Here is a 13,525-nt window from a genome sequence, read left to right as displayed (position 1 = left end):
TCACAGTACTAAAGAACCAATAATGACAATCTTTCCTACTCTATTTTCAGTGATACTGATGTACTTGGCATGTGTGGTTGACTGTTTTAATATTTAAGCATACCAAAATAGCATTACTTTTTTTTCCAGAGCTAATCCCAGATGTACAAAATGTCTGCTCAAAATCACTCTCAAATTTTAGCTACCTGCATATTTACACCATCCAGATAAATGTGCTATTTTTAAATTACATGCTGCCCTCCATTTTGCCTTCAATTGAGTGTGGGTCATAGCTTTGTGTTTTGGGCCAGGAACTGTGCTAGAAATAGTGGCATTGACAAGTACCTGGGGCTGCCTAATATGGACAATACTTCGTTTGGCCAGAGAGGGTTAAAGTGGTATCATGTGCTGCCTTTTGTTGAAAGCATTGTGGATTGTCAACATCCAGACCTCATGATTGTGCACTGTGGTGACAATGACCTATGCACACTTACTGGGTTGGACTGGAAATCCTATTGAAGGATTCCTTTGGTCAGTTAATGGCACTTTTCCCTCACACTGCATTGGTATTCTCCAACATTTGCCAGAGGTAGAAATGGAAGTGGTCGAACAAATTCTGTCCACAGATAGAGAAATCTAGGATGCATATCAATAAAACTGTTTCTGCGTTCCTCACAGACTATAACATGCGTTCTATATACCACAACAATGTATGAGATGACATGGACGATATCTATAGAAGTTACTGAGTTCATTTTACAGAGAAAGGCAACAGGGTGTTCCTCAACAACTTGAAAGACTGCATCCTGTTTGTTGTGTAGTTATCATCTACACACAATAAACAAAAAGGTTCGTCTCAGAGCCCCCCTTTTCCCAAACACTGGTTCATTTTCTTGTTAAATCAGTTTATTACATTTCTTATTTGAATTCACAAATCCATTGTGAATCCACAAAGCAAAAGCACACATGCAATAAACAACAGCACAAAGGATTTGCGTTTCTGTCATTGGCTCCCTTCATCTGGCAATGGCACTGGGAGTGGGTGTATAAGTGTCTGAGTGAGTCTATGAGTGGATGTGTGAGTGTCTGAATAGGTTTGTGAGTGGGTGTATCAATGCCTGAGTGGGTGTGTGAGTGTATGTATAGGTCTGTCAGTGGGTGTGAGAGTATTTGACTGTGTATGTGAGTGGATGCACGTGTGTCTCAGTGTATTTGTGTGTGGGTGTGTGACTGTCTGTGTAGGTCTGTGAGTCAGTGTGTTAATGTCAGAGTAAAGCTGAGTAGGAGTGCAAGTATCTGAGTCGTCTGTGAGTGGGTGCATCAGAGTCTGAGTGGTTCTGTGAGTGGGTGTGTGAGTGTCTGAGAGTAGTCAGGGATGGCGGTTGCGATGTCTGGTGCAGAGCTGCAGTTGGTCCAGGTCTCTATGAGGGGGGCGACGTCGGGCAAAATGGTGTTGAGTAAGTCCCAGATTTCTACTGCATGTCTGTGTAGGGAGCATACGTTGAGGGGGATGCAGGTCATGGATTTGGGCTCCCTGGTGTCCGGTGAGTTGGAGGTAGCAATGGGGGCTAGAGGTGGGTGAAGGTGCGGTAGCAGTGTCAGCAGGAGAACTGGCATTGGGTGGTGTTTGGCATCAACTGCTGGCAGTTGTTTTTTCTTCCGGGGTTGAGTGCATAAAAGGCTGCTGAATCGTAGTGGTGGGTGGTAGGAGGACCAGGGTCCTTGGCTCTGGTTGCGGTCGGGTCACAGACGGGCGCAGATAAACGTGAGCCATGATATAGACCAGTAGCGTAATCTAGTTTTATGCAAACAAGAGAGATTGTCGCTTGGACTCTGGGGGGTAATCCAAGTTGCGGGAAGATGTGTTGCAGTGTATTTATTGTAAGAAAGCTTGATCTCAATATCTTACCTACTTGGGCATTCGTGGACACCAAGGCTTTTACCTCTGAGTATTTTTGGTGGTGGTTCTAGATCCAACAAAGAGATTATGCTGTTCCTCAGGGATGAGAGACAAGAGTACAGGGAGTTATGAACCAACCCGACCACTGAGGTTCAAAGTTGGGAATCCATTGTATTGTCCCTGAGGAACAGCATAATCTCTTTGTTGAAACTATTGTCCCTGGGCCCTTATGCTGGATCAATCTAAAAGCCCATTGTCCCCTCTTTGATTATTGGTGGTTCTAGATCATCATGCCAGGCACAGAGAAGGCCATCATTTTCCGGTAGCCATGGGTGAGTACCTCAGTTTCTAGTTGGCTCTGTGCCATTCACGAGCCGCCGGTCCGGAGGCAACTGAAGATTTTGCAGTTTTCAGTGTCCAAGTAGCTGTCCAATTTAAGAAGAATCATTGATCACTTCTGGCAATGCTTTCATGTAGATGTTGAAGAGGATGAGTGAGATTTCCTTGAGGGACTCCTGCTTTTATGCTGTAGTATTTGAATAAGAAAGGAGGACTATCTATCACATTTGTTCTCTCGTGTAGGTATGATATGAACCAAGCACAGCCAGTACCAGTCTATGCCATAATCCTTGAGTCTTTGGTTTGATTAGTGTGGTATGATCGACTGTGTCGAAGACAGCTGAAAAGTCTAATAGAGTTAGCACAGCAACCCAATTCACATGTTTTTAAGGGTGTTCCAGATTGAGATTAGTACTGATTCTGCCCCTCTTCCTACTATTGGAAGCTGCAGAGTAGAATATTTTCTTCAATGAATTATGGCATCTGGGCGAAGGCTTCTGTTTCTATAAGTTTGTCTAGGAATGGTCCATTTGCTTTAAGTCTGTAATTGTCATGGTCTTGAGGGTCCAGTCTTCAGGAAATATTTCTCATGTTAAGTTGTTGATCAGTATTCTGACTTAAAGATCTTTGAAGGTGTGCAGAGGCTGTGCTAACTTTTTATTGGATGGGTTTGTTGGAAAAGGGTTAGTTCTGTTGGTTTTTTGTGTGTCAGGTATGAATACAACATGTCTGCATTTGTTGTTTAAAGGGTTGCCAATTTATGACAGAATTTCTGTGAAGTGGTGCATTTGAGATTGCAAAATTCTGTGAATATTTTATTACATTCTTTATTGGGGCATTCAGAGTTCTAGATTCTTTTTGAGTAGTATGCTTTTTTAGATTTTTTGTATTGCTCACTTGTACAATCTGTTACATCTGTGTAGGTGTAATTCATTTTGAGTGTTGTTAGTTTTAAGTAAGGTGCATTGAAGCTTAAATTGTTTTGTCTTTTTTGGGCATTCATCCAAAGAGCTGCATTTTCTTTTGTCATGCTTTAGTGTTTTTTGTAGGACTAAAATATCAAAAGTTTCTTGGAGCCAACCATGGAATTTATTAACTAAGATTATGGTGTACAGATCGGCGTTGGAAGTAAACTGGGACTCTAGGCCCTCCAAAATCAGATTGTTCTACGGTCCTTATGCAGGTATGGGTTAACTGTGCTGAGCTGGTGTGGGGTGTGCTGTCTTGTTTTGGAAGGAAACTAGGTGGTGGTCTGACCATGTGGCCACAATAACCCTTTGGAATATGACTAGGTCTGGGTTGCCAAAACTGACGTCAAATGTATGTTCTACAATGTGTGTCGGTTTGGGAATGAGCTGTTGCAGGTTGAACACCTATAGACCAGTGAGAATGGTTCTAGAGTGGGCATATTAGGTTTGTCAAAGCATATGTTGAAGTCACCAAGGATGTGAGCACTTGTTGATAAATGTATCTAGGAAGTTGTCTGGAAAATCTCCATTTCTCAGTGGTGGTCTGCAAAGGAAGAGAAAATTGGGGGAAAATATTGGTGTGGTATTGCATCTGGTAAGGAGGGCTTCAAAACTTGCAAGGGAACATCCTCACATTTGGTGAGAGTTGTTGTTTCCTTAAATAAGATGGCTAAATAAGATGGCCAACTCTTCTTTTGCCTACGCAATTTTGTGATGGTCTGGTGGAACAGCTTCATGCAATTGTGGAGCCATGTCTTGACCAAGCCATAATGTAGTTATGAAGAGTAATCCACACTGTTTGTCTGTCAACAGATCGAATATGTGGTACTTATTTTTAGACATAGAACTGGCATCTATTATTTGGCAGCTTAATAAAGGTTTTTAGGATGTGGTTTTATTTGCTATTGAGGGACAGTAGGTATTGTCCTTGGAGGTTGAAGGATATGTGCTATAATCACCCACATTTTGTGCAAGAATACAAAACAATATATTAAAGTAGAGCAAAGTGCACTTAAGAGAAAAGCAGGGAGATTGGAATGGAAAGGGAAGAAATTAGTCAATCAATACTTGTGATACATCTCCAAAGGAGTAAGGCTCCCAGTCTATGTCTTATGTAGAGCATGACTGACCGGTATTGCAAAATCCCTGATTAATGTAGCTAGCTGGAACAGTCCAGTCGAACCATGAAGGCCCAAGGGGTAAACCTGACACCCTAAAAAAACGTAAACCAGTCGTATTATAGTATGTTAAAAAGTCCTGTGTCGCTATGTTTTAATGTCTAACTCTTCATGAGTTTACTAAAAGCTACACATCTGATGCCACATGTATATAGATGTCTTTAAATGTATACGTAAACTTAAGTTAAAGAAGTTTCTTTGCTCGAAAAGCTAAAAAGTCCATGAACACTAGTGAAACAGCACCAACACCATGCCAGAAAATGATTCGAAATATAGGATGTACAAATGATTCTATCTTTGGACACTGAAGAAGTAACTACACCTTCCCTTGCACAAATCTTGTCTGACCTTAACATCTCTCCTGATCTCAGCCTAGACAGTAGACTCAAACCGAAATCCACTTTTCTCCCAACATTACCAAATGACAATGCCATAGATACATTTTACAAATTGATTATCAATAATCTGTATACATGTGAGGATTCCAGTGAGGGACAGGTGCATCATAGGCATGACAACTTGAGCGAGGAGGAGGACTAACACCACTTTCTAACATTATCATCAAGGAAGCGGATAAGGTAGGTAGTTTGGTAATGATGAATAAGGAAGACTATGTGTAGGAGATAGATAGACAGTTACCTGATACTTCCACTAACAACAAACTAACCAACATCCCAATGAAAGATATCACAGATCTACTGGAAAAGAAACTTAAGGTTTGGCAGGATCAATGTCTTATTGATGATTTGGTATACCGTTACATGTACAATACTCAACCCAGAGCACTTTTTATCTATATGTTACCTAAAACACACAAACTAGGTACCTTTCCACCAGGAAGACCAATTATCTCAGGTATTGACTCACTCACTGAACATATTTCAGAGTACATCGACACATTTCTGCACCCGTTTGTACACAATCTCCCCTCATTAGAAGGAGACATCAAAGGTCTTATTAACCAATTGGTGGATGTTAACTGGTCAAATGATTGTTGGTTTGTAACTTTGGACAGATGTTCTTTATATTCATCCATTCCAAAAACATTGGGTGTTAGGGAAATTCAACATTTTCTCTCCTCTAGAGATGGCACCTTATGGGAACACACCCAAATGTTCAATCAATCAATCAATCATGGAATTTATATCGCACACTACTCACCCGGAAGGGTCTCAAGGCGCTAGGGGGAGGGGGTCTGCTACTGCTCGAACAGCCAGGTCTTGAGCTGTTTCCTGAAGGCGAGGTGGTCCTGGGTTAGCCGCAGGCGGACGGGCAGGGAGTTCCATGTCTTAGCCGCCAGGTAGGAGAAGGATCTTCCTCCGGCGGTGGCTCTCTGGATGCGAGGGACGACGGCGAGGGCGAGGTTCGCGGATCGTAGCAGGCGGGTGGGCGTGTAGAAGGTCAGGCGGTCGTTGAGGTACTTTGGGCCTAGGTCGTGGAGGGATTTATGTGCGTGGGTGAGGAGTCTGAACGTGATCCTCTTGGTGACAGGGAGCCAGTGCAGGTCTCTCAGGTGGCTCGAGATGTGGCTGCGACGGGGGACGTCCAGGATGAGTTGGGCGGAGGCGTTCTGGATACGCTGAAGTCTTTTCTGTAGCTTGGCTGTTGTACCGGCGTAGAGGGTGTTTCCGTAGTCTAGTCTGCTGGTGACGAGGGCCTGGGTGACAGTCTTCCTGGTCTCGGTCGGGATCCATCGGAAGATCTTGCGTAGCATGCGGAGGTTGTGGAAGCAGGATGATGAGACGGCGTTGACTTGTCTAGTCATCGAAAGGGAGGAGTCCAGGATGACGCCCAAGTTGCGTGCGTGGTACGTTGGCTTGGGTGCGGTGCCTAGGGCCGGGGGCCACCAGGAGTCGTCCCATGCGGAGGGCGACGGTCCCAGGATGAGGACTTCTGTCTTGTCCGTGTTCAACTTCAGGCGGCTGATGTTCATCCACTCGGCGACGTCTTTCATCCCTTCGTGTAGGCTGGCTTTGGCGGTGTCGGGGTCTCTGGTGAGGGAGAGAATCAGCTGGGTGTCATCGGCGTAGGAAATGACGTTGAGGTTGTGTTGGCGTGCGACGGCAGTGAGGGGTTTCATGTAGATGTTGATTGAAAGGATAACACTAGTCTTAGACAATAATGTATTTTTGCACAATGGGACCTGGTTTCATCAATGTCAGTGTGTAGCAATGGGATCCAAATTTTACCCTTCATTTGCCAATTTTTACATCAGGTGGCTGGAAAAATGTTATATTTGAAATGAATATCCTTTGCAAATGATAAACCACGAGGTTTACTGGTGTCGCTACATCAGCGATGTCTTCATGATCTGGACAGGGAGTTTGGAACTGCTGTTAGAGTTTTGGACATTTCTCAACAACAATTCACACAAAATCACCTTCATGTACCAGTACAGTCAAACATAAACTGCCGACTTGACCTCAAACTTTATGATAAAGACACTAAAATTCTGTCAACCTTTTTCAGAAAATCCACAGCTTGCACCTCCATTCTGCATGCATAGACTTCACACCCTAAGTCACAGATATAATTAATACCCTATGGGGAGACAACAAGGATAAGACTCAATTACAGAGAGGAGATCTAATTCCTTGCTGAAATTGACAGGGCAGAAAGAAGGTTTATAGCCAGGAGCTATCATATTGAAGTAATTACTAAGATAAAGCAATATATTTTATGAACCAAAAGATATACTCTATTGAGATCCAATGCTAGACTGCCCAAAAGGAGAACCCAAAGTGGCTATGATTACTCCGTACAACAACTCGAGTCATTTGTTCCATAACATCCTTCGCAAGCACCTACTCTTAACGATTTTCTTTCTTATAAACCAACGGTTACATACAGCGTGGACAAAACATTATGTAATATACTGTGTCCTAGCTTCCTGAACTCCAATAGAAATTAAAACAAATTGGGGTGGTTACCTCCACAATCAAAAGGCTTCTTTAAATGTGGAGAATGTGGCCTTATACTTTAGACAAAATAAAATGCTTTCAGTACAACACCACCATGAAACATACAATTGATGCTTTTATAAATTGTAACACCAAATTTGTGGTGTATTGTATTATTTGTATATATAATCATATATACATAGGAAGTACCATCGGACCACTTAAAGAAAGATTCCAAGAGCATATTCTTGCCATCTAGAATCATAAAAGCAACTACTGTATCCATTTTTCAATCACTTTAGCACACAACATGGGATTGAAGAACTGACTCTTCTAAGACTCTATGGATTGGGAATACCCAGGAACACCCAAAAGGAGGGGACATGACACACGCATTAAGGAACTTGAAACGTTCTGTATTAAAAAATTTAGGGCAGTAGACCTTGAAATAAACATAGAGCGGGAACTGTATGTATTTTTAGATGAATGCTTTGGGAAAAAGTTTGTTTGTGATTCTTCATTGTCAGAGAACTTAATGATTTTACTAAGAAATTGTTACTAAGATAACTCTTTGAATATTCGTGATAAGAAAACTATGATGGTTATTTCGTACACTTAAAAGTGTAAACCACACAACTGGATTGTTTCATATTCGATGTTTGCTTATCAACAGAGTAATTTGTGATTACATGTCTGTACACGTGTGCTTTGCCTATGGACATGGGATATGTCCTTCTCTCTTTTTTGTATATGACATTTATGTGTGGGGAGACGTAAGATTAGTTTATTTCAATTGTAAACATATGGAGACCATCTGTATATTCTTTAGTCTTTAATTTTTCACTTGGGGCACTTCTGTTTTTAAATACACTATATAACATATTTCGGCTCCCTGCCGTCCTCTGCATGACTCATCTACACCATTTAGGATGTTTGCTCCTTTTTTCTTATTGAACAGTTGCCTTTAGGAGCTCCAGCCTTTATCATAATGATTTCTACAATAACAAGACGTTGGGTATACTATGATGTACCAGAACTGGTCGATTCTCTTATTTACTCTGTGGCACTACGTTATATGACCTTATCACAATACTTTCTATTGACAATTTACAGTTTTTAACTTTTAACCTTTCTGAGTTATATTGGCTATGAATTTCCCACTGACCCCCCCCCCCCAACACCTCCCCCCCCCCATCCCCCCCCCCCCCCCCCCCCCCCCCCACCACCACCACCAACACACACACACACTTTTGGCCAGTTATTTAGCCGGCAGGGCAACAGTAATTTGACTTGTCACGCTTTTTAATTTTTTTTATTTTATAAAGTTTTATATAGCGCGAACCAGATCCCGAGGGATATCAGAGCGCTTTACAGAAGGATGAAAGGGAGAGTAATAATTCAGTAACACTATAAAGTAAGAATGCCAAACAGTTGTAGTCACAACAATCATAGACAAATGATACACAGCGAGAAGAGAGGGAGAATAAAACTCCAGTACGATATTGGATAAGAATACCAAACAACTATAGTCACAATAATCACAAACAAATGATACACAGCGAGTAATGTGACTAACAGGGCTATGGAGTACCTCTCCATAATGTCGCTTGCATGTTGCCCGAACTGCCATGCAGGTTGGCCCTTCTTTGTTTCTAGTACTCTCAGTTTTAAATAGATGCCGAGCTCAGACGGGCGCCCATGCATCGGGACAAACACGCTAGCGAACAGGTCTAGTAAGTTTATATTGATGAGTAACTACATTCTGGGACACATTTGATCTTTTTCTTAATACTACATATCGGCTGTAATTGGTACAGTTTGTGACCAATCTCCCTCTCCCATATAGCACTGTACTGAGGAGAATCACAGGCTTGTCATGGCCCCAATAAAACTGTCCCCATATTGTATTGTGACTTCAGCAGTTCGAAATTTTCCAGGTATGTAGCCGGTTACAATGTAACTTATATTTATTAATGTTGTCATGGTTATGGAATTGTTAAAACGGCCAACTAAATGATGGAGTAGGGTTTTCACGAAATAAAACCTGCTCAGATTGAACTCCCACAGTGTGAAATCATTAACCAAGTGGTGTGCAAACTGCATGCGAAATGAGCTAACATAAGAGTAAAATAAAACTGCAAAAGCGCAAACTACAATGCTGGAGTAAGCTGTAAATGCTCATGACTAAATAAAAGGACTAATGCTGCTTGATTGTTCTATACTAATATGTGTTGGAAATAACATTAATCTAGGATGCACATGGGTACATGCAACACTTAGGGTGGGTGCGTAATGGTATAGCAATATAAGTGATTAATAATGAATGTGTTCGTTTTCTGCTCTGCAGAGAAGGCCCGAGAGTCATTTTAGAAAATAAATGCAAGTTTAATCTGAGCGAGAAAGGGAAGGTGGAAAACTGTTTGTCCTTCCTGGGTCCAATGTGCCTGCCAAAGTTTACATGGAGAAATAAAATAATCTTCTGAAGCGGAACACTTCCTTAGAGAGCAGCGCAAATTAACCATGTCACAAAGGTTGTTATATGACTGAGATGGAGGAAATGTGTACTATGACGACAGCTCGAATTTGTATTTCCTGAGCTGGAAGTTGATAAAATGAGTAAAGAGGACAATCAACAGTCTTACAGTGGTGTCATGATGAGTGTGGTGTGACAGTACACCCCCTTCCTTAACCAATAGAATAAAGAGAAATTGTGTGATATGATACATTGTGGGTTGGACTTTTTGGGGTTTTAGAGTATATTTTTAGGTACCCGGTGGGAGGGGTTTAGGTGGTTGTGTGATTCCTTCTTTGAAAGAGGAGAGAGCATTGCTGTCTCCTATTCCTATTTGGGCTGGCTGTTCCTTTTGCCAAATCCTGGCTCTTCAACACTTCTTGCGGGGCCTTGCTACTTACATGGCCAGAGAGTAGTTCTCCTAATTTCTTTTGTGGTTTAGCATAATATTCTGAATTTGCATAATCATTTTGCAAATGATATCGGGCCATTTTTTACATAAAAATCACCCATATTCGGTGCAGCGTGTTAGAGTATTTCCTTTTCTCCTGTAACATGTACCATCAAGAAATACATGCCTTCATTGCCCCACAGATACTGTTTCCATACGAAATTGTGACTCCAGCAGCACTTATCATGTCAATGACACTTGTACTTGGGGGTAAATTTCAATAGGGTACACGTTGGTTGTGCACCTTTTGACTGTTGCAATATTTGACCATGTGGAAAGTAAATGGACATTTCCCTTTTTGCTTTTTACATGTTGGATTTTCCTTCTTCCCTGTCATCTAGTAATACAGGGTCAAAACTCACAGGCTGACTTTTAGCCCAGCACCCAGTGATTCTACTTTCATTAACTCATTTGGCATCGGGTGTGTAGCTTTTAGAAAACTCTTGATGGGTTAGATGTTAAAACATGGCGACAAGGGACTTTTTAACGTACTATAATAAAACTGGTCTACATTTTTCTAGGGTTCAGGTTTACCGCTTGGGCCCTCGTGGTTCGACTGAACCGTTCCACCTAGGTACATTAACCAGGTATTTTGAAATACAGGTCAGCCTTGCTCTACATAAGATATAGACTGGGAGCTTCTCTCCTTTGGAGATGTATCATAAGTGGTGATTTTACTAATTTCTTCCCATTCTATTCCAATCCCCCGACTTTCCTCTTAAGTGGACTATTAGCATATGACGATTGTTCTACTTTAATAGATTCCTTGGTATTTTTGCACAAAATGTGGGTTATTGCACTTTATGTTGGGCTTTACTATGATCTATCAATTGTAGCTTTGGTCTCTTCTTCACTATATTGATCCGGACTGGTGACTTGATATAACCTTTACAGCATGCAATCAAGGGGTAGCACTTTGTGTACTTTTTTACTGAAAAATAATGCACTGACGTATTTGTTGAACTTACAGCCTTGAAAAAGTCATCTAAGGTGAAACACTTGTCGGCTGTCCTTGTATGTACAAACATTGCAAACACTGCTGGACCTTTGAATTCTTCAGCAATAGAATTGACCTGCTTCATCAGCAGGCCAACAAAAGACTTTGTGTAGTGCTCTGGGTTTATTAATGTAGTTGGGCTATTTGAAGGAGTTTTTATGTTTCATGTATATTTTACACTAGTTCGGTGGGATCGTTTTTCCGGCACATGAGCACACGTTACTTAGTCGGTTGTTTACATACCGGGTATTTTTGGATGTGTAGAATATTTTTATACCATTGCCACCATATTTGTCTGTTCACTTGAAGAAACAATATGACTACCCCGCACATCAGCAAAATCTGGCAGCTGCTAAAGCAACTTTTGTGCAAGCTGAGCAGCACGAAATCAACATTTGCATCGACTGACTGTAGCAAAGGCTGCTACATTTAGGCCCCGTTCAGTCAGTGATTGCAAGTTATCCATATATGCAGAACATATAAGAAACTGAAAGTCTGTTTGCTTAAATATAAGGTACTATTGTTTTCCAACTCATTAATACTCATTTTATTGATCTCAGAAAGATGAACGGCTGTACCAATTTTTGGAAGGCAAATGCACCTGTGAATTAGTTACATACTGAGGTCTGTCGGAGGTGTATTTTCCGGCGTATAAGACGACTTTTGAACCCCTGAAAATGTTTTTGAAAGTCGGGGGTCGTCTTATACGCCGGATACAAAATTAGACCCTTTGTTTTCATGGATTTTTCGACAGCGCGGACTACTCTTGGGTGCGAGTTCGAGCTGCACCATTTCCCGCCCACGCTTGCGACCCAGCGGGAGCGTGGGGGGGCTCTAAACTGCCGTCCGACACAAACGGGTAAAGTCCGCGCTATATAAAATCGCATGCCTGCAGCCAGGGATACCGAGCAGCTTCCACAGGCGTTTCTGTAGGCACAACTACCGTGGAGCGGAACGTTTATTACATAAACCCATAGTACAAAATGAACAAATTAGAAAAAGCAAACGTTAAGTTACATGGATCAAGTGCCTAGACTGACCTGCACACGCGCCTCCACATCCCCAGGCAGATGGATGAGGCAGCAGGAGGTCCTGAAATATAACAGGCAGCTCTGAAGATGGCGGCCCCCACTGTGTTCCACATGTGCTGATCTCTCTCTCCTTCCAGAAATCTCATGCTCGTCGGAAGGAGGGGAGTGTCAGTACCACGTGATCTCCTCAGTCCATGGAGATAGAAAGTTGGACTGCGCTGGAAGTGGGGGTCGTCTTATACGGCGAGTATAGCATGAAACCTAAAGTTTATCAAGCAAAGTGGGGGGTCGTCTTATACGCCGGGTCGTCTTATACGCCGGAAAATACGGTAAATCCACCGAGCTGGTGTGTCACTCACAAAAAACAAAATAAAAGCATCGACCAGGAGGGCCGATCTCATGATTATAGGTGGGCGAGCTAACAAATATGGCGAGCCAAGCCAGAGCTGAGCCAAGGGTATGGCCTGTGCACGAGCCATGTAAATCATACAACAAACATCACATAATATTTGATAAAGCCTCTTGAAAAATCAAGAAAATGTATTTCTTCACACGTGGACGCTTTGGCATTAATACGACACATTATAACATTATAACAACTTAGAGTCATTCCAGGCCACGCCCCCTTATTAGCGACAGTGTCATAAGTGAATTAAGAGCACGACAGTGGTCGTGTGAACTCTGATAATGGCCCACATTCTTATATATAGAGCAACATTAAAGTCTATTATGTCAAACCTTACAGGTTTTACAGGGGGTATTCTGAGCTCATGTATGGAAGGTGCTTACATGAGGGAGGTCGAAGAAAAAAGGATGAGCGATTAAATATTTGCCTAAAATCACACGATTTGGTTAAACGGGGAAGCTGCGATTAATCCAGGTTTTCTGGTTTAACTTTGAGCCACTGACCCGGTATCTTCGTGTTACTCCTGTTTAACTAAAATAATAACGTTTTGTTGTTACCTCTTTGTGAAAGAAGGGTAGAGGGAGGGTGGCACTGGCAGGCAAACGCCATATGAAAATGCGTCTCGTTATGGGCTCGAGGTTCCGAATAGACCTTGAGTTGATCCGGAACCAGGCCTTAGGCTCGAGCCGGGCTTTCAGTAGCTCACCCACCGCCCTCTAATCTCGATTGACACGTTTTGCTCGTCTACGCCTTTCAACATCATGTGATATTTTGGGCATCGCATTTTCATCTTTGAGAATAAAAGCCTAGGCTTAACAATGCCAGCAAGGACAGGGCTTTTGGCTGTTCGGTGACTTCTGGCTG

General features: G+C 42.2%; 1 protein-coding gene across 1 annotated transcript in view; it reads right to left on the bottom strand.

The window, feature by feature from the left end:
- The window catches only part of APOH (apolipoprotein H), a 410,334-nt gene that overhangs the window by 396,461 nt on the left and 348 nt on the right, over positions 1-13,525 (bottom strand). The window lies entirely within an intron of this gene.

Source organism: Lissotriton vulgaris, chromosome 7 (assembly GCF_964263255.1).
Source record: "Lissotriton vulgaris chromosome 7, aLisVul1.2, whole genome shotgun sequence".
In the NCBI taxonomy this organism is placed as follows: Eukaryota; Metazoa; Chordata; class Amphibia; order Caudata; family Salamandridae; genus Lissotriton; species Lissotriton vulgaris.
Note: the sequence above shows the minus strand (reverse complement) of the source record. Positions and strands in the feature narration are given on the sequence as shown.